The sequence below is a fragment of the Scophthalmus maximus genome, chromosome 4 (assembly GCF_022379125.1).
Source record: "Scophthalmus maximus strain ysfricsl-2021 chromosome 4, ASM2237912v1, whole genome shotgun sequence".
Taxonomy (NCBI): domain Eukaryota; kingdom Metazoa; phylum Chordata; class Actinopteri; order Pleuronectiformes; family Scophthalmidae; genus Scophthalmus; species Scophthalmus maximus.
Genome location: NC_061518.1, coordinates 12,953,868 through 12,979,170, shown reverse-complemented (window position 1 = coordinate 12,979,170; position 25,303 = coordinate 12,953,868). Strand labels below are relative to the sequence as shown.

The following is a 25,303-nucleotide window of genomic DNA, read 5'->3' as shown; positions in this document are numbered from 1 at the left end:
TCCTCTCTCCTTGTCAGATTTGTGCCTCATGCAGTGGCCTCTCTGTGATGGTGAAGCTCCTTTATGGGTAAGTACTTTTTCTGCTGTCCCAGACAGTGGACCTAGCAAACAAGTTATCTGAAAAAGTAGACAGAAAGTCCAGCATACTACAGTACAGATGAAAGAGGAAATTCTGTAGTGTCTCATTTTTAAAGGGTTATATTGTACATTTTATTTTGCAAGACAGGGCCAGATGTGTCAGATAAGATGGTACATATTCACTACAACAGCCCCCTGTGTATTCAGTTACAGGGAGATATACATTATGTATTTCATGTTAAATCATATTTAAATGCTCTAGATGTAGGGTCGGGCAAATGGTCAAATCTGCACTTAAAGGAGTGGTGTTTTTGTGGCCAGGGGCATGTTGGACAAAGTTGAAGCTCTCCTCCTCCCCGGAGGCTGGCTAGGATCATTAGTTTTACCTTTTGAAGTGTTTGGCCTTTTGATGTTTCTATGTTCTCTTTAGGCAGCCTGGCCTGAAGGATATTTAATATCACTCCTACAAATTTCCAGTTAGGAATAATTTGAACTGAGCATCTGTCAAAGAAACTGCCATTTAAATACATTGGTCATGGTTAAAGAGGCATAAAATGAGGCCAGATTAGACAGAGCACCTTTCTCTCAAGGCTGGCTTTGGTTGAGTCGGGGGCCAACCTGGGGCACGGGGACCCAGCAGAACTGCTCCTGCTTCCAATTCGGGAAGTATAACTATCAAACACCTCTGGGATCCAACCTCTACCCTGGCTGTGACCAGCCATGCTTGCTCCTCCTGCAACTGTAGCATGGTGGGGATTGTCTCGTCCCAGTTGCTTGATATTTTATTTATGAATGTTCAGGGGAGTTATAACTAGATTATATTTCTCTCTGTCTGTGATGCTCTGAACATCAGGGGACTGGAATATCCCTGATGTCTTCACTTTAAACAGCCCCCTTGTGTTTCCACTAGGGTGTGCAGGAGGACTTTCATCACTATATGCAATCTAAGATTATTTCTTATCACCAAGAGAATCATGAGAATGCATCCTATGAAAGAAACTGTCTGTAGCTAAAACATTTGACTGGGCCAGTCATTTGGATTACACTCCAAAATATTTAGCTTTTCTTCTCTGTCAATTTAAAAAAGGCACAGTCACTCTCTGAACCACTGAAGGATACACTGTGACAAAAGGATGTTGAACTTAAACCAAACTATCAGCAACACAAACACTTTAACATTCATCGGTGTCATAAGAACTATCCAAAATGACCATCTTAAAACATTTATTTGACTTGTACTTTGACCCATGTCCCATCTGCTTACATTGATCGGCCAGCCACAAGGGTGATCAAGATGTTTTCGCTTCACTTTTGGGAGCTGTCCATCTTTATATAATAATACAGTCAGTGGTTCGTGTCATATAATATAGATACAACAGACAGTGATAAGGAGAAGCTGTACAAATAGATGAAGAACATTGTGGAACATTGTGAAACTTTCTTTCCAGCCCCTGCCCCACATACCCCCTTTCTTCCATCAGTCTTGGGTTCTAGGTGTCCATGAATGAAGATTGGTTGTGTGAGCAGAACACCTCAGATATTATCTTTTGGGGGAAATAAACAACACATTAGTTCCACATTGACTTGGAACGGAAACCAAACGAAGGCACAAGAAGAAGAGGGGTGAGAGGTAGACCACTGCGGGAGGGGAGCAGGGAATTGTTAGCAGGGTGACACATTTCAGTGTAAGCTCAAGTTTCCCCCTGTCTCTCTCCATTTCTGTCCATAATTTTTTGCACTTGTCTGTTGTGTAGATTCACTGCACATTAAATGTTCCTACTTTTCTGTCTTGCCCTTACCATTTCATATTCCTTCTGGAAACTGTGAAATTTTGATCAAAAGTGTATGGATGTGACACAAGGCTCCGGTCGTCATTTCCTTTTAAATTTAGTCAGGCTCACCTCTGCCAGATCTGCATTGATGCATTGTTTTGTTTAATTTGAAGGATTTGAGGTAATCCGTAATCTCATCCCACTGTCACAGCCCAACGAGGCACTGTACAACTTTAGCTTCTCTTTTTGAGTCTTTCTCCTCCTCCTTGACATGGTTGCCCTTATTCTATCACACAATAGCACCAATGCAATTAACCCAAAGAATGATCATTAAAAAAATTAGGTAAGCTCTTGGAGTTAATTGTCTAAAAATAGTCATCTTTACAGCAAATAGATCATCTAAGGTCTGAATTAATCACTAATAACAATGTCAATGATAATGATCATATCTGTGCAAGATTGGTTTAAAAAAATTTTTTTTCTTTTTTCTTTGCTGAGACGGATTTTCAGACCTACAGATCTGGTCCTTTTTTTACTTTCTTTTTGAAAAAGTCTTTGAAAACCTCTGAGCAACATCATTGGAAAGAAATGAATGTAATGTGAATTAGATAAATTTGGCTGATGCCTAATGCAGTTAATAAGGTTGGATATGAACACATATTGTCCAGTGTGTATGATTGGTGGATCACTCCTGCCAACAGGCAAAAGGGACACCACAAATCTTGTTAGAACTGGTCCTTTTTTATGTGTTCTATAAAAATGTGATGATACTTGCATCTTTCAAGTTTACAAACTGAGAACTTGGCACAACCAAGATGACTTGCTATATGTAAAGCTTGTCATGTGGGTCGTGCAGAATGAGGGAGTTGTCAGCGTATTTGATGTGAGAAGAACCATGCTGCCACTGCGGTCTTTACGGTGTGATTGGGCGTTAAATAACTAGATAACAGGGAGTAGTTAAACGGTGTGAAGTTCTGAGTTTAAACTCTCTACCTTGGCTTGTCCTGGTGGTAGGAGGCGACGGTGTTGGAGGTGAATGTGCTGTAAGTGTGGAACTGCTGTGGAATAGGCTGTCAAGGTTCATTAGTCCAAGCCATCTCTATCTCAGGAGGAATGTGACCAGTGGTTTAAAACCAATTTCCATTACCTGCCTTCATTTTTATTAACTTCCGTACCATTTCCAGGCAGCTTCCCTTTGACGTTTGTTCCTACTCACTGTCTTGTACTTCTAAAAGATCCCTCAGGGAGCAAGGTTGTGAACCTCACTTATCCTGTACTGTGTGTTCCCCTTAATCGCCAGGCACTGTGCCTCAGCCCTCTGTGCGGTGTGTGTCAATCTCAGGTTTTAGTCGTGAGGGCCTTTGCATATACCTCTGCGACACCAACACTTGGGGCATGACTATAGTTTACTCCCCACAGATCTCTGATCAGATGTACAGAGAAATCTGTACAAATCCTCTCAAAAGTTCATAACAGATCTGTCCGCACAGTTTCAATTGTCAGTAGCTGTTGAGTTGCTGACTCAGACATATTTTGTTGGGATAATCCTGTGGGAGCCTGGGGTGTGTGGTAAATAGTAACTGTGATTTCTATCTATTCCGTGACCCCAGTCCACCACTGATGATTAGATCTATTGGGAGCATTTTGTCCAAGAATACGATGGGCTACTCTTGCAGCCCTGAGTGAAAATAGAGGAGTATGAAGCTTTTGAGATGCTCCTCTTCGTGACTGCCACTTGGGAGCACAAGGGAAATGGAAGAGGAGGTGAAAGGCCAGGTGTCTGCCACAGAATTTAATTAGTTCGACTGGATGCTTTGTCCTCTGTAAAGTTGCTTCAGGCATTCTTTAATTGCCCCATTCCCCACTTCTTCCAGCAGTCCCTTCTCTATAGTTCATTAGTATTCATCTAGTACAAGCATTTGAATGTTGATTTGGAGAAGATATTCTACTTTATTGTACGTAAATTCACTGTCTTAACCCGTAGGAAAATTGCATGGCTGTCTGAACTTAAAGAAATACATTTCTAACTTCGAACTTGAAACTCCCACTTTAAAAGTTGGAGTTAAAGCCACTCTACTCTAGCTGATGAGATCAGTAATTGACTGTACTGATTAACTTGCCTGCTATTAAAAAGCTTAGCAAGAGTAACAAGATAGATCTAGATATGAGGAGCTGGAGAAAGCATGTGCATTACAGAGACGGAGGCTCAGACCTGATTTTATAGTGTGCAATGTGCACTCTTTAAATGTTTGAAATGTTTTGAAGGATTTTTCTCTCTCTTTTTGAAATTGTAAGAATCAAATGTATGTGCAGAAGCGCACAGTTTGTCATTTTACAAGAACAAGGTTACACCAGGGTTCTGGGGATGCATAGTAATTGTACCATACTGCAGGTGAGCAGTCGTCTCAGAGAAATGAGAGTGGAAGATTTGCATCAAAAACATACCAGTCAGGTTCACAAAAATGCATTAGATAATTCTGTCTTGAGTAAACTGAATCAAGCCAGAACAGGTATAAACTGAGACAATTGTTCTGTACCGGTTTTTTATTGATTGTTTGTTGTGAGCAATTGACTTTAAAAGAGGAACTTGAGGCCAGTCATGGATTGATTTAAAATAAAATCCATCAGGGAGATTTAATTTTAAGTTTAATCAATCAGAGTATTTAGTTTAGGCAGTTAATTGTTATATTTTTGTGATTCATTTAATGGCATTACTCAATAAGTTGATAATATATGAATTATTTTAAGACAAAGCTAATTTCTTGTTTCTCAGTTACCAGCCTTGAAGGTTTATCAGCAGTTTTTAGCCCAGTTACCAGCATTTAATGAGAGAAAGCTGCGATTAACCCCAGCAATAACGCAGACCACAATTGGCTAAATCTGTAATCATGCATGAAATACGATTGATAGAATTTTTTCTAAAAGGCTGAGAAAAGGGAATAGAAAAGGAATTATATATATCCTGATACAGGATTTAATGGACAGAAAGTTAATTCAGCTGCTTTCAAAATATGGTAAGGCAGAAAATCCTCCTGGGCAAATTATAAACCTCTCCACCATCATCAATGCATTTCTAACAGGAGACAGGGGTTATGCCCCTTCTAGCACACACACATACCTGTATTGCAAACTGCGCACACACATACTCTGATCTGGAATATAATATTTGGTTTATCTGGTTGCTGGGAATAGTTGAATCCTTCATGGGGGAAGCACACTGTTGGTAGGATTACCTCAGTTTTCGCCCACCATTTCTCTCATTATCACATTTCTCTTCTCAACAGGTGAGATTAAGGCTGTTTTTTTTTTGTTCAGCTCTATTCAATCCCTAGGTTTTACACTGGATTTAATATTTGTTTTGGTTAATCACTTAAGTATCTCAGTGAGCTCAATATCTCCAGTAGTTGGTAACAGGATTGTATGGTGTATGGGTGAAAGTGAGGGCACAAACATACTTTTTATATACAGCACTATACTGCATTAAAAAGTTTTCAAAGTACATTTGTACTTTAAAACACCCTTGGCTGACAGTCATCTGTCCATTTCACCAGCTCTGCCTCGGATACATTTTGAGTACATCTTATGCACTTGAACCCATAAATGAAATGGAAATTTCCTCGCCTTTTCCCCTTTTATGGCATAACAAGTGCCTCACTGAATATGAATAGAGCATGTCAGAAAAGACACAAAAAAAAGATTAATGTAATATAGCGTCTCAGCTGTGCTGGTATTTTTTTTAATTCACTCTTTCCACAGCTTGTGTCCCCCCTGCATAGTTCACTTAAGAGTCGACTAGGTACCTGCTGTTTTTAAGGTTCATTTTGAACTTACAACCAAGGCTGACACGTGAGGAACCCTGCCTTTGATTGATGTTGAGACCATTGATCTAATTTTGAAACCTTTGAATTTCTCCTCAGCATCCTTCCCTTTTTTTTGTATGGAGTGGAATAAACCTAATTTCCTTGTGCCTCATGCAGGGCTCCACACTCTGAGGTGAGAAAGCAGAGTGAATAAATAAATAAAGAAACCGAAGAACCAGGTCTTTCACAGCAGCACAGAGATTTTTATAGACTGGATCAATTAAATTTGTCTTATTTGGAACGATGGGGCTCTGTAACTCAATAAGAGGTAATGTGGTTGAAAATGCCTCTCAGTGTGCAGCCATTAGGTGTGAGAATGTTACCATGGGAGTATTAACATGCAGGGAGTACAGAGGCATAAGACTGGTCTGAGCCAATTAGAATCAAGAGTAGCCTAGAAAGTGGAGATGTGGGTTGGTGTCCTTGTCTGCCATGTCCTGCTGTGTGTGTGTGTGTGTGTGTGTGTGTGTGTGTGTGTGTGTGTGTGTGTGTGTGTGTGTGTGTGTGTGTGTGTGTGTGTGTGTGTGTGTGTGTGTGTGTGTGTGTGTGACACAGACAGACAGACATACAGCTTGATAGAAACCAGTGGAGCTTCAGAGAGGAGATGGGAGTCCATGGCTTTTAATTTTTAGCATGGCATTCAACAGCAACACATGAGCAACTAGGGCCCTTACTGTACTCTGCTCTTCCAGTAATGTGTCCAGCTATCAAGGTTAATATTATAAAATTATGAATCCTTTGGGAAAAGATACATTTTAGACTAAGCTAAATGTCAGTGAAATCGATGGAAATACTAGCTATTCGGAATCGGTTTTAAAACAACAATAAAAAGTTTTTCGATGTAATGCAGTCATCGTGTCACAAAGAAGATTTCAAAATGTAAATTATTAATGTAAAATAACCATGCATCAGTTATTATTTTGCCCATTATACTTTGCCAATTTGATTGACAAATAAGATGACTCTAAAAGTGCTTTTCTAAAACACTCAAAGTGATACTCTACCCAGAATATATATATGTACAGGATTAGTATTATCTACATTAAACACTGTAGAGTTGAAAGGTGACAGTTAAAGTCCTACACAGAGCAAAGCTGCTGTGGTCAACATAGATTCACGGTGATAACAGAGAGTTAGTTAGACTAAGTGAGATATCTGATGAAATGTCAGTGTGGACTCCAGGATATCATTACAGGTGTTTTTCATTGTTTTTGGGTGTTTTATTGGCCAAATAATTTATCGTTTGATTGTGAAAATGATCTACAGATTAATTGATTAAAGAAGATAATTGCATAATGCCAATACTTTAACACATTTAGTCAATTTCAGGCATTTTTGGAATTTCATGAGAAAAAACAACATTACATTAATTTGGCAGACACTTTTGTCTGAAGTTGCTTTTCACAGATTTTTCCTATAGATAAATACTTATCAGTGTCTTTCATAAAATGCGGTGGGACGATTAATGGATGATGTGCTCCAATACCTGGGTTACAGCTCACCCCGTAAAGTACACTGATTCTGCCTCAGTCTCTGTGCATGTTTGCATTTGCCTGACTTTTCTCTGCCATTTGATGTCACAACCAGAATTTCTAATATATTTTACTGATCGGTTCACAGGCAGCTACCTCAACCAGGTAACAGTTACTTCCTCAATGAACAAACCAGAAGGCACATGTATTATATGCATTACAATGCTCGCAGTGACTGACACCAGGGTTAAGGAGTGTGAGACTGACACGGATGTGCATTTAATCATTTTCTGGTAAAACTGTGTGTTTCTGACATTGCTAGTACAGTGGCTTATTTCTCTGGAGAGTTTTGAGATTTTTTTTTTTAGAATATTGTTTTAAAACTTTTTTATAGTCAATATTAATTTAATCTGCTGTTCTTTGGGGTCAGAGTACAAACTTTTTACTGCCAATCATTTGGTCTGAAAGATGAAGTAAAAAAGGTTTAGTTACGTTTTTCTTAATCTAATTGCATAATTAATTCTCTTTTGGACAAACCATGTCTGCAGTGCATTAAGCGATTTTATTTAAGTGGGACTGTCTACTTCCAGTTTTTCATTTTGATAAATTGATATCAAAAATCCTTTTGCAAAAACCCTTGCAAATTTAGGCTTACTTTTTGCCTGCCAGCTGAATTTCCTCCTTTAAATGGTCTCTTCTTCAAAAGCCAGTCATTCTTTTTGCAATTTTGTGTGTGTGTGTGTGTGTGTGTGTGTGTGTGTGTGTGTGTGTGTGTGTGTGTGTGTGTGTGTGTGTGTGTGTGTGTGTGTGTGTGTGTGTGTGTGTGTGTGTGTGTGTGTGTGTGTGTGTGTGTGTGTGTGTGTGTGTGTGTGTGTGTGTGTGTGTGTGTGTGTACATGTACACGTGTGTGTGAGAAAGAGCAAGAAGCACTAAGCTATCAGTGAACTCAGATGTGTCACTTGCTATGTTGGAGGAGGATGGAAACACTGAGTGCCTCAGGACAAAGTCCCTAGTGCCACCAGCCCCCCCTGACACAATTACCCACTCATGTCTAATTGGCATTTGAGGCTTCTCTGCTTGATCGACCATGGCCACATCAGCATGAAGTGGCAGGGCAGCGCTTGCCAAGCTGTGACTTAACTGGTATCACGCTTTGTTACTCTTCTAGCTGCTTACATAATTTGCTGATGTAAATTTACTCTGCCTAATTAACATCGTCAGCCTCTCATTTAATCTGAACAGACATGGGTTGCATCCGGTCCCTGGTGCTACTGTCCGTTTAGCTGATTCCTGAATGGCAGTGTGCAGGCCTGTCTGTGGGCTCTGGTGCTGGGGTCTTTGGGACTTGGTTGAACAAATCCATTACTCAGTACATACACAACTTCGTGCTGGCATGTGGAGTTGAGAGGACGGGTCAGGCATGAAACTAACTTTGCAGAACTATCCTGAATTAAAGAAATTAAGTTCATCTCAGTTGTTGGTTGATTGAAACTGAGCACTTGACAATGGTGCATGGACACAAATCTGACTGACAGGCCTCGTTGTAGAGAGGAGCTTTGTGGCATTTGAGGTGACTGTGCTACAGACAAATAATCATTCTCTAAATTACAGTCCCTTTCTTTACTTTATGGTCTTTGCAGTGCTTAATGTCCGTCTTTCACAGAACTGTCTCTGGATGTCTTCACAGTCATTATTATCCAACTTGATCTCCTGTGTAAATAAATGACAAGAGTCTGGAATATTGATTTGTTAACCCTCAAAGTTGCACTATCCAATGCAGACTTATACGAATTTAACATAGAGAAATATGCTCCAAGAGTGGGTTGTGTTAACTTCTTTTTAAGGTTTGATCCCGAGCTGTGAGTTGCGATTTCAACCTACTTTTACTGTTATTTCTCACCTAGTAATGACAGAGACCACCTATACCAACAACAGTTGTAGTTACTCTGCAGGAGTAGAGTTTTGCGGTGGACACCCAGTATTTGCAATGCAGAGATAGCGGATGATGCTGAAACAAGGTCTGTAACAGGGCAGGGTTAGCCTGACATGTATCAAGCCACCCACTCATTAAACCAGTAAGGATATTAGATCAGACTGGTGGTTTGTGATGGTGGCAGGGTCAGTGAGCATCTCATTCGCATACCCCCCTCAACCCAGCTCCCTCCCACCGCCGCTCACCCATTTGCTTTTCTGCCGCACTGCAGGGTAATCAGGACAGTGACACTTTATGAGAGGACGACAAAAGGATTTACACACAAAGGCTGGCAGAGGAATATATCTCATTTGCCTCCATAGTTTAAACCTGAGTGCGTAAGCACAAAAGTTAAAGTAAATTAAGTTTGAGTACATTAAGTTTAGCATAATTGTTAACATTCATTTACATCAGACTTCGCATTTAGATTTTGACACACGCATCAATCCAGGCATCCATCCATTTGCTACATGCTTTTCACACTTTCAAATAATAATAGTGACAAGGCCTGGTATTAGTTTAGCCTTTTATGCAAACTCATGCTAATTCCATGATTCACATGAAAGCACCTGTACTGTTTTACTTCTGAACTAAACCCCAAAGACAGGAGAAGTTCCAACTCAAGTGTGACATGGCTTCTCTAAGTGTTTCTCTTTAAATTTGGCCATTCTAGTGTTATGTGTGAAGTCTGCTTTTTGCTAAGTAGAAAAGGTTAAGAATATATTGGGACATTGATGGCAATCTGGGAGAGAAGTTTAAAATTAGAGGTGAAAGTATTAAAATATTGATAACACATCGCTGTGTCATTGCTAGCCCATATTTTATTCATTCTACCTTGAAGGTAGCATGCAAGATAACCGCTTTCATTCTGGCGTTTTTACGTTGCGATTCCCTGTGCCTCCACTGGTATTTTGTGGCTCAGCCACTGTAAAAACATGTATCTATTTTTCTTTAAATTTAATTTTTGTATTTCTTTTGTCTTTGAAATAGGTCGTAGCATAACTGAAGTCAGGGGTGGGTAACCTTCTTCTGATCAAGAGCCATCTCAATCTTTATAACGTCCTTTGAGGGCTGCACTCAATAATTGAACACATATCACACTAACCTCTCTAATGCGATAGCTGGAACTGCTTCCCTTTGGCGAGGCATCCGATATCAGATGGTAGTGATGATGAAGCTACTCTGGTTTTTGCATCCAAAACAAATCCTCACCTTTGGCCAGAAGATTTCATGTAGTGTCCTTCAGTGTTTTTTTCAAAATCATATGCTATCAGTAATCTGCTCTGCTGCGGTTCAAGATACTCTTTAGAACATTACTCAGGTTCAGACAGCTTTGCAGCGACAACAAGGCTCCTTCACATGTTCTTTCTGAATGAGATTTCAACTAGTTAGCTGTTGGCTCTCTCACCGCAAAACTTTGCAGCCAAAGAGAATTAACTTTATTCAACACCATCTGACAATTTAGCATGTTTCGAGGTGTGATGATGCTAAAGATTGGCCTTTCTCCGCACTGCGATCATGTCACCTCTTTTACTTCCACAAAAATATATATTCTTTGTCCATTTCTCTTGGAACCTGCAACATCCAGAGTACGTTTGTCTAATGTTTCAGGGGGATTTTTATAGTAATTTTTTTTTTAAATTGGTGTCATCAGATTTTAAATGTAGGTTTTTTGTATTTATGAATTGCCTTGCCTGCTTGATCAAACTTTCTCACGGGCCATGTATGGAGGCCTGACATTCTGAGTCTGTCCTCCACCAAAATATGACAAAATAGATCGTTTTTCAAGCAGCTTATAACAACCAAGTTTGTGTATTTCAATGGTTGTGCTGATCATGCTGATTCTCTGCCATGTCACCCTAACTCTAACCTTCAAAAGCTCACCAACCATGCGTCTGTAAAGCAAATAAAGCCCCACAATGCATTGAGGCAATAAGTATTTGTGGCGTACCCCCTGTTACCGCTAGAGGCACTATTGTAGGAAACGGTTGATTTGGTCGTTTTTACCACATACAACAAAGATCATCATATGGGTTGGAGGACATGATGGTCATTTCAGAAAATCCAAATGTAAATTGTCTGGAAACACAGTGATAGTTTTAAAACATATGTCAGAGATGGCCTTGGAGAATGGTAGCTAAGCTATCATCAGTGATGGACAACGACTCCCACCCCATGCAGGACGCTGTTTCTGCACTGTACAGCTCCTTCAGCGACCTGGTCCTTCACCCTAAGTGTGTGAAGGAGCGGTATCGCAGGTCCTTCCTTCCTGCTGCTGTGAGGCTGTACAACCAGCACTGCTCTAAATAGGACACACAAACACGCACGGGACTCAACCACTCTAATATAATTCACGGATACACTTCATAGTGCAATAACTAACTGTGCAATACTTATATTTTATATTTTTTAATATCCCATGTGCAACTATTGCTACTGCTCTGTATATAGCATTTATATACCTTTGGTGTTTTTTATTTAATGTTATTTTTTTTTGTTAAATTTTGTACATAATGTACATAATGTACGTAATTTTTTTATATATTCTCCTGTCCACTTTGCTGCTGTAATGCCCGAATTTCCCCATTGTGGGACGAATAAACGTATATCTTATCTTATCTTATCTTAAGTGTTTTTCCCTCCATGTTAAATACTGTACCATTTGCTTTTATCTTTATTACTGTATGTGTGTATTGTGCATTCACTAAAATGGTACTTTTGGTGAGGGGTATATTCAGTATCAAATTAATAAGCTGTGTTTGGTTTTGAAAGCATATTCAGATTTTAAAAACACTTTTTAGTTGTCACAATTGAATTTGTATTGGTTGAGCTCTGTATCTTTTGAAATTATAATTCTCTGCAGCATATCAAGGATACAAGTTGATTTATCCATACACACAGAATTATTTTAGATTTCCAGCAACTCTCCCAAATGGTTCATATTTTATAGGGGGCATACTTGCCAGCTCCTCTTTGAAGATCTGTGCAGAGCTTCTGCACAGACTTTGGCCAGTAATAAACAGGAATTCCCCCAAGGGTATGGCTCATAAGTGCTGCTTATGTTGACCAATGGTACCGCAGTTTGGAAACCGGAGGAGTAGCGCTGGTCAGATTGAAGCAGGTGGGTTCTGGGCTTCAAAGACCAAAAGATAATCTGCCGAAAAAATCTAAAGCCTGGCTCTGAAATGTGCTGAACATCTACGAGCTTCTGCTCACAAAGACACAAGGCTCATCATGTGGTTCGAGCCAGACGAGGAATGCTTTGATGCTGCTTATTCCCAAACTTTTGTTAGTTTATTTGACTGAGTTTTTATGTATAATATGTATTCCAAGTGCAAGGTCTTCTTTAAAGAACTTAGAGGAAATCCAGGAGAAATAACCTTGGAGTTGGGAGCTTGTGCTAAAGCATCAGTTGATTCAAAGGCTCAGCAGCAAAGTCTTCCATAACACAGAGTGAAAAGTGCTAGGTCAATCGCCGGATAAGTCGTAGCAAAAAATGGCACCACATAAGCACAAGAGAGATACTTTTTTTTTTATCAGTCATATATGGTTTTAATTTTTTGAACAGAATGATAATGCTGAACTATTGATTTGCTCATTTTGATAACAAAAAATAATTTGATGTCATGTAGGGCCCAATTCTGTGCTTTTATGCCAAAGTGTATTAGAAAAGGTAAATGGCAAGTGTTATTAAAGTATGATAATTATTTTAGGTTAAATGCATTATAAAGCACAATGCATGATTTTCCCCTGTAAGTAATGTCCTGGATTTAATAAGGTATGTATTTCTTTGTAAATTTTGTTCAGTCGTCAAAGACTGACTTCCAGACAAAGTTGAAATTAACCAATAAATTTAACTCCCATTTGGACTGACAGCCATTTTAAAGTGTTTTCAGCACAGCAGAGGCGCTCTTGTGATACATATCCTGATCCTGAGACACAAAAAAAGCCTTTTAGGGTCATGTTGCCTTACAGATCTGCTCCTCCACTCCCAATTTCTATCTTCCCTTTTGCGCAATGTATTACATTTCTCAAGCTTATTTGAGTCAGAGCTCCAGACATCCAATTTTTATCACTTACAAGTTGAAGATTCAGAGATGGCCTGAAAATGTGGAAGTGCATTTAGGCTCAGTTCTAGTATATTCATATATATCAGAAAAATGCCAGCAGTATTAAAAAGCACAACATATCTCGTCTTTAAGGAGAGAGCGTAGTAACACAGATGTTTTGTAAAGGTATTTTCAACTGAAAATTGCTGTCATGCTATTATAAGGGTAGAATGAGTAGTACTGACGCTGAATCAAGAAATTGACAAAGAAAGTATCATTTTTCTTTTTCTTTTCCTATTCACCATCCTTATAGAAGTGGGCTGACCTCTTATGTAACCACCGTGGGCTGCAGTTGGTTGCATGTTCCTTGTACAGTCATCTAAACCCCTTGCCAATATGAATTATTGGCTCTCCTTTTCTTGTCAAAGCAACATTTTTATTTTTTTTTGTGGACTTTTTTTTAATTGCCTTCAAATGTAAAAAGAATACCTTTGATATAGATAGAATGTAATGAATGAAATGGCCTCCAAGGCTCCATCTTAGTTCATGAAACAGTTTTTTTGTGAAAAGTGATTCTCTTTGCCTGCAGAGGGGGATGTTGCCCTGGACATGAGCTCATGTCCTGTGTGTTAGACGTCGGTGCACTCACTACCTGCACTTGCGTTTCCCCATATTAATGCTATTGTGTGTGGGTCTAACGCATTTCAGTAAATTATGAAAACCAATGTAGTTTGGTATTTTGATGCCATTTAGCTTTCCATTGCTTTTTTCTCTAAGTTTGCCACATTCAGCAGCACGCTAACAGGCTCTTTCCCTTTTCACTTAACTGTATTGCTCCTGATGCAGTTCTTACAAGATCTTCTGATGGAAATCTTGCTCGGCAGCCACATAGACAAATCACATTTATCAGAACATTAAACTGAGCATGAAAGAAAGAGTGATTTCACGGATTTAATTCAGTCTAAATACGTGTAGGTAAAAAGCCACTCAGCAGTGTACTGCATGGAACCGGTCCATAAATATGAGAAATAGTTGAGGTTGAAGAATAGGTTACAGAGGTGGGAGATGAGATAGAGGCGGTTCAGATGGCCCCCCTCATGGTGCCGGCCGCCAGAAGGAACGAAGTAGCCATTTTGTGGCGAGTGCGGTGGTGCGGTAGAGATGAGATGGTTAACACCCTTCTGCAGGATAGCCACCCTCCTCTCTCTCCCTCTAATTTTCTCTCTCTCCCTCTTTCTTTCCCTCGCTCGTCCGCTCAGTCGAGTATGAAGACACTTCATCTTCCCTGACAGTATGACCACTGCTGCATGTTCTGATGCGTTCAGCATACCTTCATTGCATCATAAATAAATCAGAGAAATTACTTTTTCTTTCTCTTTCTCTCACATGTTCCTTTATCTCAGCCTCCTCTGCGCCTGTTATCTTGAGGAGTCGCTGGAAAACGGGAAATGGTGTGCTGGTGTATTTCCTGTGTGCCCCCCGCTCTTCACTGTTCATACTGCATGTGCAGGATCATCACCCTCCGATCCCCTTTTGCATTATCACTCAGGAAAGAAATTATTTTTGCTACATAATGATATTCAGTTTTTGTTATGACATTATCTGCTTTACTTTTAATTTAAATGTCATGGATGTGAGGGATTTTCCTAATTAATGAGCCCAGGGGATGCAAAATACAAACTTGTAAAATAGAAACTATGTAGTGTCATTTTTCCTTTTTTGAAAAGGAGTTTGGGGGGTGCATTGTGCCATAGGGGCTATACACATACACTTGACATGCTTTGTTATTTGCGTCGGAACCAAAAAACATACACCAACACACAAGCACGCATGTACATTTTATGGGGGCTGCAGATTACATGAGCAGACGGGGTAGTGATGGGTGGATGGAAGAGAAGGGGGGATGTGAAGAGAGATTGTCAAGAACCCCTCTCTCCCCCCCTCCCTCCCCCACTGACTCCCAGTTACCCAGTCCCTCCACCCCTTCCTGTAATCTCCACTCCTCCACGGGTAGTCTCAAACCTTGTGTATGTCCACCACCAACCAATTACCTTGCAACCCTGCCCTTATCCCAAGCACAGGCGTGATGCTGCTGCATGATGGGGTTTTTGTATATTGAATTCCATCTCCTGGTGAGATAAAGGGTGTAGGAACAGGGCTCTGCCGCTGTGCTAGATAAGTGTTTCTCACAAACCGTTCCTTGCTGCTTCTTCTGACACAGATTGTGGAGAAAAGAGACATTGGGGATGGCAGGGGGGAGAAGGCGTGGGGCTGGAGGGTTGTTGCAGTGAGATGGGACCCAATTTCAGCATGATTTCCCTCTTGTTTTTAATTTGTTATAAAGCAGTTTCTAGAGAGAGGTTGGATCCAGCTCCTAAACACTCTCCTGTTTTGTCGACATGTCACTGTTGAGATCAGCATTCAAATAGCGAGAGAATATTTTCCCTGGCATCTCTTCTTCTCATTGTAGACTTACCAAACACCAGATATTACTCTGCGGATCGATAGTTTATCTTCATTTAGGATGGCTGTTCAATCTGCAGAGGTGACAGTTATGGGTTGAGCAGCTCTGTGGAGTATCAGCTTTTATTCAGGTTCATCCCTTTCCTCTCAGTCCTATTTGTTAGCTGTCCTGAGAAGTGTCCCTTGGTACCTATGGCCTGAGCCAGATCCATCTATCTGTCTTTGTCTGACCCACTGCAGGGAACCACACACTCATTGGTTGTCCTGGGGAACAATGTAAGTGATGGACCACCGTTCATACATCAAAACTGCAAGCCGTTTGACAGTGCAGGACAGAAACATTGAAAATAATGACCGCAGCAATATGTATCAGAAGTTAAAAATAGAGCGCTGTTGAGAAGTGCTGGCAAAGTTAAAGCTGAGAGCTATTCTGTGTGACCCACCCAACCCCAGCCCTCCCACTGTTTTAGAGGTTAATGGAAGCTGCCTTCAGCGCAGAAGAAAAGATGTTTCCAGTTAGCTGGAATGAGTGATATTCAACTACTTGGACACTAATATGCCCCAATTGAATTTCTCCCTTTGTCAGAGGGGAGTTTGTCCTGCTGTGGACCCTCCCTCACAGCTGTGCCCTTGCCTCGCTCTACTCCACCAGCACAGAGTCAAGCCCCAAAGGTCAAGTGTGAGGGGTCAAGTTTAACCTGAAACCAGACAGTGTGAGAGGGAGGGGCTGCATGGGGTCATTTACGTGCAACCTATTGCTCAGCATCAATGTAACATGTTTGTGTTATCCAATCTTGGGCTTTATCTGTTGTGCTTGTGTGAGTCTGATAATCCATTCTCACTTTGACATGAAGCCAGATTCATGAGAAATTGTACGTTCTTAATTTAGAGGACCCCAAAGTCAACTATGTAGTCTGTTTACAACAACTCATTTCCAGTTGCCCTGCCTATGCAAATGTTGTCTGTAAAGTGTTGGACCAACTACAGTCCTCCTGTCTAGTAATATGGCAAATTTCATAAATCAATTCAAGTGGGGGTTATGCAGGAATCAAATCTGATCATAAGTAGACAGAGGCACAGTCTACCCCGATCAGTCTCAACTGCATGAAGATGCAGGCACACGCAGTAAAGAGACTGTAGATCCGTCTGTATCGGGATACATGATACTGTACTAGGTCTGTGCAGAGCCCGTGTGCTGGCCTGTCCTATTGCTTTCACATGTTATGGACTTGATGTACAATGTGTTTGTATTGCTCTCCTGTTTTAGTTTAGTAAATTGCCTGTGGATCCTGAATCTGCTCCCCCACATAAACATCTGTATCTCTCTCACTTTCTTTCTCACGCGCACGCACGCACGCACGCACGCACGCACGCACGCACGCACGCACGCACACACACACACACCACACACACAGCGTGAGTCAGCCCACACCTGGAACAGATAAAGGGTCTTTCATGTCTGCAGGGCTATCCTGAGGTCAGTGAGTGCTGGTGTTGAGAGCTAGTTTTACTAGGAGTGAGTGGAGCTGGAGAAGAAATGAAAAGAAACCATATATATCCAGGTGTTGCAGAGTTAAGGACGTTTTATTAGTCCGCAATTCCTTCCTTGATTCCTTCCAGCACCACTTTAGAGATACACCCATGGCATCATATCTTGACCATCTATTGCACAGTTATCTTTTTAACAAGATGGATAATTGTCTGCGTTGCTGCTTTTGAATTATCAGCATTATAACACATGTAAAACCCTTCCCTTTTTTTTGTCAAGTTGCCGTTTCAGTCTTGTTTCAGGCATTTATGGGACAATTTGTACTTTGTGCTGAATCCTCCTTTGAGTATTAACTTCCGCTTTATGAACCTCTGTCCTCAAGGCTGCAGTCTAGCTGTAACTTTTAACATAAATTATGTTTCTGAGCTATGAATATTCTTACACACACACAGACACTAAAAATCCAACACACATAAAGTAACATATATTAGTACTTTATGTTGTTTTCTCTTATATGGGAATTACATTTTTACTAATGTTTATCATAAACTTATTGATAAAGATGTCTGACTGCAGTGACTTCTGTTTCCACATATGCTCGAGTGGGACCTAAGCTTGTTCTGATGATATTACTTTTGACATTTTTCTGGCACCATCATTCCTGACCCTGTGCTTTGTATATTTTTGCTGCAATAAAGCTGAGAATTGTTTTTACAGAAATTTTAAATGAAACAACACTGGAGGAGCTGCAGTCTACTACAGCACTGTTACTGAAATGTGCTTGTTTAAAATTCTGCCAGGGACCCCCCCCCCCCTCTATTTCTTTACTATTACAGTTACGGTGTTTCCTGCTAGTAGTCCAATAACAGTAAAATGCCATATAAATAGTCCAAAAATGTCTCTTATAGAGCTGTTTTTCCTTTAATGTCAATGTGTTCAGCTGGGGGAAACCCCTATTTATGTTGTTGTGTGAATGCATGCTTTAATGTGTGTGACTGAATAGAGCACCCCATGTCCATATTCTCACAGTAGTCAGTGGGAGTGGTCCCTGACACCCGTATCCCTGTAAAGTTTCCGCTGCAGGTGTAAGTCCCTGTAAAACGCCCTGTAATTTACTGCCCTTCGGGAGCACACTGTCTCAGAGTGTGAAAATCAATAGGATGGCGGAGAGGGATTGTGCACGGTGTCTATGCTCAGCCACATTATAGCAGCAGTTAGGGTAATTCCGTAATGGCAGGCGATGAGGTTCAATCTATCTAAAGCTCCATCTGAAGCAGATAAATGTTTTACAACACCATCGTTTAACCCATCCTACCCACTCCAGCCTGCCCGCAACGTCTCTGAAGGCTCTACCCAGGGAATGTCCCTAGAGCCGAGATCTAGACTTTGGTGGTGGTGTGTATTTATTAGCTTGTGTGTGTGTGTGTGTGGGGATCACCCCCTTGCCTCCCTGGGTGTGCATTCCGACTCTTAATGCTCTGTAACCTTGTAAAGATAGCCTGAGGCATTTTAGCATATAGCTGATCTTCAAAACCCCCCAGTTGTTTCAGAGGGAAGCCATGCGGAAAACATGCATTGAACCTTACAAGATGCTGCATGTATAATGTAGCATACAGAGTATCATATAGAGAACTGAATAATATAACCCTAATATGGTGCACCTCGAAGCATGGAGATTGGGTGATTTAAACCAATGAGATTGATAAGGATGATCATAGAAGACGTCAACTAATGAGGAAGTAGTGGGAGGATGGAGGATAACTCATTTGGAATAGACAGTTGCCCTAACTTTGTTTTGAATAAAAGCACGAATGATGTCTTTGTGTGAATGAGACAGAGTGAGTGTGATGGGGGGGGGGGCTAAAGAGGGAGATTCCATACAAGACGTACAGCCCAGTCTGCAATGACGTGTCTCAAGCATCAGCAGGGACGTGCAATTCATTCTGCCAGATCTGAGCAGAGAGATCTCATTGTGCTTGCCTGGATTGGCACCAACAGCAATCGCTTGTTTCTGATTTATTAGATAGCCAAGGAAATTAATTTTGTTCCAAAATGCACGGTCGGAAATTAGATGGTGAAATTGTGTGGAAGAATCAGTGATTGTTTTCCCCCCCTGCTATCTCCCCGGAGGTACTGATAGCTGCTGATCTCTGTGACACCATTAATGAAAAACGTATTCAGATTCAGAGGAAAAATAACTATCTTCAGCAATGTTGTAATTAACTTGGCTATCTCTCCGACCCTTAACGTGATTTTAACCACCCATTAACATTACCCCAAAAAGCTGTGCCGCTGGCACTCAGGTCATGGCTGGCTATGGACCTGAGGAAGCTCTGCCCTCCCTTCTACTTCCGTTCACATGTCTGGAGATCCGGTCCTTCGTACAGTAGATGGAAAAGGGATTTGCACAGCTGGATTAGCTCTCTTTAGTGGTTTAATATAATATTAATGCTTCCATGTCCTCAGTAACCAAAGTACTGAAAAAATAAATATCAAAACGGTTACCCTTTCTTTGCTGATTATGGTGGATGTTATCAGTATGCAGCAGGGTAAAACAGTTTAGATGTTGTTATTGTAGGTGATTTACGCTGTAGTCTGATTGTTATAGGAATAGTTTCATTTTATTTACCATTGTGGTCACACTTTATCATGGATGGTCACATTCCTTATCCGCCGGCGTGTACCAGTAGTTAATAGCTAATGTAACGTCGGTGTGAGAAGATTGACTGTGGAAAATACCTGTCTCAGATTTTCCCCCTGACATGCTCTTTTTATATTTAACCATGAATAAATATCATCGCCAGCACCATTTTTACAGTTAAAGGTGAAATGCACTAGTTTACGATGATTCCTTTTGTTTACGTCTCTGCACTAAGTCGCTGTACATTAGAATGTTAAATATCTTAAATAATTAAAACCCTTTGCCTTTTTTATCACTTTAGATGATTTGCTTTTAATGATTTTGCACATAGTAAAGTATAGTGTTTATTATATCTGACTTTTATTTGTTGAATAGCATAACCTTTGTGATTGTGTTTTTTGTTGCCCTGCCCTCAGGGTAAAAGATTGTCTAAAGAATATTTTCCAACCCCCAAAAAATATCTATCCTCTTTACCTATCCGCTCTGTGAGCTTGCCAATATATTCACATTTTTACTTGTCTAGTCAAGTTTTTTTGAATATTTAATCATAAATACACGGACAGCCATGAGTATGTAACAAATGCAGTCATTCAAAACTTACAAAATTACACTTCTATGAATTTATACTCATCCCTGCTGGATATTTAATGGTTCACTTTCACTCTCCCGTGTTTCTTTTACGCTACTCTGTCCTCAGCGCTTCTCCATCACCAAGGCTTTTCCACCATTTTCTCAGGATTGAAAGCAAATTGGTTATAACACTGATCAGAACTTATTACAAAATGGAGCCTTGCTTAGAGAAAGGAATGGTGCATCACTATGAGAGCAAGGATGGGAGGGGCTGGGGGAGCCTGAAAGTGGGCTTAGAACAGTGGTGGGTGGGGCCACTGGGTGGGTGGGTGTGTGTGTGTGTGTGTGTGTGTGTGTGTGTGTGTGTGTGTGTGTGTGTGTGTGTGTGTGTGTGTGTGTGTGTGTGTGTGTGTGTGTGTGTGTGTGTGTGTGTGTGTGTGTGTGTGTGTGTGTGTGTGTGAGAGAGACAGTGTGAGAGTGAGTGAGTGAGTCGGGGGGAGAGGTGGGGTGGGGGGTGGGTTATTCTGTGGCAGGGATGGGAAAATTAGATTTATTTTTTTCATGTGGTGAAGAGAGGGAGGATGGAAGGGGGGTTCCGGGGTTCAGTAATGGCACAAACGATATTTTATATATGTACAGATGGAAGAAAATGAAAATGTTTTCTGAATAGGTTTTCTCCAGGCACTTACTTTCGGCTCTTCTGCATGTTTCTCTCTATACCCTGTCTTTCTGCATTTCAGCCCCCCAAATTCACTCCACCCCCCCTCCTGCTTCTGTTTTTTGTTGGCAGATCCCCAAGGTTATGGCATGTCTGGACATCTAATCAGGCCAAGTCTTGATGTTGAATATGTTGTTCCCCTCACCCCCCACACCCTATACTGTTTATCCTATACCTGCCATTATATATTCAAGCCTTTGTCCGGTCTCCCCACTGCACACCCTGGTGTGATAAATGAACACGACCTTGGAAAATAGAAAGGTTGAAGAACAATGATTCCACTTTTATGAATTAATTTTGTCCCTGATCGCCTGTGTTCGGCAGGTACAGAGGTAATGCATAACTCACTCTCACCCATGTCTAATAACGGTTTGCATTTGAGCATTCGAAAATTTATTGAAGTAAAATCGAGGCACTGGCTACACATGTGAGCCATTATGGGTAATTTTAGGCAGTTATGTCTCTTGTCCCTTTGACCCAAACGGATCATTTTTGCACCATGTCAGTAACAATAAAAAAAGAAAAGCTCCCCGTTTGTTTGATTTTTTGGGATTATTTAGCATTTTTGCATCTGTGTGTTACTTAATGGGTTCTCTGGCAAATTGCTTTCGAACTGCTAAATAATAGATTTTCAGGTGAATCTGATGAAAGACGCGGCACGGCGAAGCCATTTCATTTAAAAGGTTCAGCATTGTAATATTTCATAAGATGTGGACAGTTGCACACTGAAAGAAGTTTTAACATAGACAGAGACCATGTGGTTGACCTTTCAGTGAAGGGATTCCACTCTCTCTCTCTCTCTCTCTCTCTCTCTCTCTCTCCCTCCCCCTCTCTCCCTTTCTTTCCAACCTCTCTCCTCACGGCAGACAGCAGTACCTGGACCTTGCCAGTAGATGGTGTGCCTTGTTCAGGTTTTCTCGGCTTCCACTCACCGAGCCTTGCTTGCTCACCCGTGACTTGAGAAAGCGCTCTGGGGTAGGCCTCCCTAACCTATCATCCCACACCCCCCTCAACACCCCTCTGAGCACCCCTTCCATCTCTGCCATCTCCCCCATCGCCCCCCCCCCCCCTCCCTATCCATCCAGGGGGCAGAGTCACTGAGGTGGCAGTTCTAACAAGATGCCGGGGACCGCACTGCTCAAATGAGCCAAATCAAAGAGAAAAGGGGGAGTGGGATAGGTAGCGCCATGAACCCCCTGCAGAGAACAACCGTTCTGATGAATATGAAATGAATTTGTATTGCCTGACATGGTAAGCCCAAGGATAACCCTACGCTCGGTTGACATCTTTACCCTGACATCCCTCAGACATTAAGAGAAGCACATGAAAATATCAACAAAAAAATCTGGATAACAACAACTGACCAACTAGCCGTGAATTATTTGTTGGCTGTTTTTTCCTTTTTTTACAGGAACATTAGAGAGTCAGTGGATTGCAAATTAACATGATTTAGATGTCTTCTTTTTATTGTGGACAAGATGAAGTATTCATCTAACCTTTCAATGTGTGTTCATGTCCTTTCTGAAAAGGGACATGGGACAGGCTGGTGACTAACTACAACACCACTGACTTTTTACCTTCATTGACTGGTGGACTGGCATTAATAAGAGAGCACACCTGTATCATTTTCTTTCTCTCTGTCAAGTTCCCATCCTCTCCTCCCTTCCTGTCTTCATCCTTCATTCTCTCTGCACCTCTCTGATTCCTCATTTTATTTTGTGGTGCAATTGCTATCCTTCTGCATCTTGCATCTCTCTTGGGTTGTCCTCTTGGGGTACGTGATGAAATGGCGTCAGGACACTCCACCAAAAAAACCCCGACAACAACCCAGCATATTGTGTCCGCCCGCATCATGCAGCTTTATTCTGTCACTTCCTCAGCTCTCATTCAAAGATGTGTGAGTGTGCATGCACATGCACAAGCACGCAAACACACACACATGCAAGTAAGCACACGTGCACAATACACTCATGAGGTTGCTGCACACTTCATTTAACACATAGAGATGCAGGGCTTTGTGGTTTTCTTGGAGCCAGAAAAAAAGGAAGTGCACAGAAATTGTAAAAGCCTGTGTTATCATTTCTGTTCACAATTGCTCCTGGCGTGGAAGAAGAGCCATTGAAATTGCTCATCCAAGAGACGAAAATATGAAACTTTGTGTATAATTATGTGAAAGGTAATGCTTCAGTTTTATGCACCTATTTCTTGTGTCTCGGAGCCCTGAACCTAGATCTCACCATGATTTCACCATTTACTAAATGTAATGCATACAGAAATGACAACATCATCTTTCCCTTTTTGTGTTTTTAAGCTTTCAGTGAATTTAAAGAATTACACAGTGAATATGGCTTCATTTGTGGCAGTCTGCCTTTTATTTTCTGCGAGATATTTTTTTTCACGAGAGTAGCCTGCACAGTTATCCAAAAAACGAATGAAACCTGCTTGTATATGCAATTTTGAAAGTCAGACCCCTCACTGCTTGCACACAAATGGTTTTTCAGTTTTGCGGCTGTGTAGTTTTTCTTTAGAATCAGTAAGAGAAATGTGTTTTGTATATGGAAATATGTATGGTTAGGTACAGTATACAGTAGTTAGATGTGGTGCTTAATTGCAGAAAATTAAAAAAAAATAGTGTAATTATGTGTTGACGTCTTGTAACTGAAATTAAAATGACACACACACACACAGGTTTATTTGTATATGTGCATACATTCATTGACATGAATCATATTTTGAAAATCACACAAAATACTAACAAACAAGTTTTTCCTCTTTACTTGCTCATAGTGCATTTCTGGTGAGTGGACACACTTAAGACACAAGTATCTCTCTGGTACTCAGTCACCAAGGTCGATAAGCCACGTTGCCTGATTGACCTTGGAGAGGTACTGGGCCAATGTGTTTGAGTGAGTTGCTGCTGACTTCACCTGCATGCGACCCCTCTCCAAACAGTGGGTCAGGAAGGCACTGAGGCATACTGCCACTCTGTAGTTTAATATGGTGCAATGTCACTATAATACCTCTGTCAGTCTCCAGATCAGAAGCTTGGGCATCCTTTATGACCCATAAGACGCAAATTTTAGTTTGTCTTCATCTCTGGGCTGTCAGATTTACCTCTGCGGTCTTATTCTACATCTGGAAATTCATGTCAGGGAAAGTGCATCATGACAAAGAAAGTTTTCTTTGAAGGAGCAACATGTGGTGAGGAATCCATTAACAGTACCAACTTCATTTAGATCAGCTGAGAAAAACTGCAGCACATTGTTGGCACGTTGATCCTGATTGGTAAGTCACTTCATCAATGCTTCTGTGAGCATTGTCTTCAGACTGAATGCAGGAGGTGTTTTTGCTTTTGGTTCTCCTGAGTGGACACAATAAAAAAGCAATTTCTCCATAAAGCCACTCAAACATGGATTGAACGGACAAAAGGGATTGGAGAAAATCTGGGCCACAGCAGAATCCTGCCTGCCCTGCTGCTAACCTCCTCTCAAACAAACATAGCAGCCATTTCCTCCCTCTGTCCCCGGAGCCCCTTGCCCCTCGCCCCTTGCTGAAGCACCAATTCAGCCGCCGTCTGCAGCACAGGTGTTGTGACGTGTGTCATTTTTATTCTTTTTCATATTGTAATAAAACAGCATGCTATCTCGATGTTTTGTTAGCATTCATACACTACCATGTGTACAGAAATAGGTTCTTTAAGATATTTTAAGGAGTTAATATATATATATATATATTTTTACTTAGTATATTATGTCTTAATTTAGTTTTTTTTACCAAATATGAATAAAGTATATTTTTATTTGTGGAGTTTAAATTAAAAAAATTTAAATAAAAATATTTCAGCAACAAATTGTTTACTATTTAATATTTTGTGAACAAAACGGCTTATTTGCTGTGTAAGTAACAAATTAAAATGATCTTGTTTATTTTGACATGATCAAGCATTTATTTAAACCTGACTGCGGGACTTTCGCCGGCTGAGTCTAATGCTGGGTTTTATGTATGGATGCATCTGGTAGGAATCATATGACCCCGCTGAGGGAGCTGAAAGTGAAAGAGGCTGTTATGCTTTAGCACTGGCCGAACTGCCAAAGTCACAGACCGATCGGACTAAATCCCTGGCGTGTCCGCAAAGTCAAGCATGATGGAATCATTGCTGTGCTGTACTAAGCAGTGAGAAACAGCAACATAATCCATCCAAAGCAGAAAATATTCAAGC

The 25,303-nt window shown here is 40.8% G+C and overlaps 1 protein-coding gene across 1 annotated transcript in view; it reads left to right on the top strand.

Annotated features, from left to right (window-relative positions):
• zfhx3b (zinc finger homeobox 3b) overlaps nucleotides 1-25,303 on the top strand; it is a 320,474-nt gene that overhangs the window by 11,003 nt on the left and 284,168 nt on the right. Inside the window, exon 4 of the mRNA XM_047331745.1 lies at nucleotides 18-67. The gene's annotated coding sequence lies outside the window, so the exon portion shown is untranslated. The remainder of the gene's footprint in view (nucleotides 1-17; nucleotides 68-25,303) is intronic.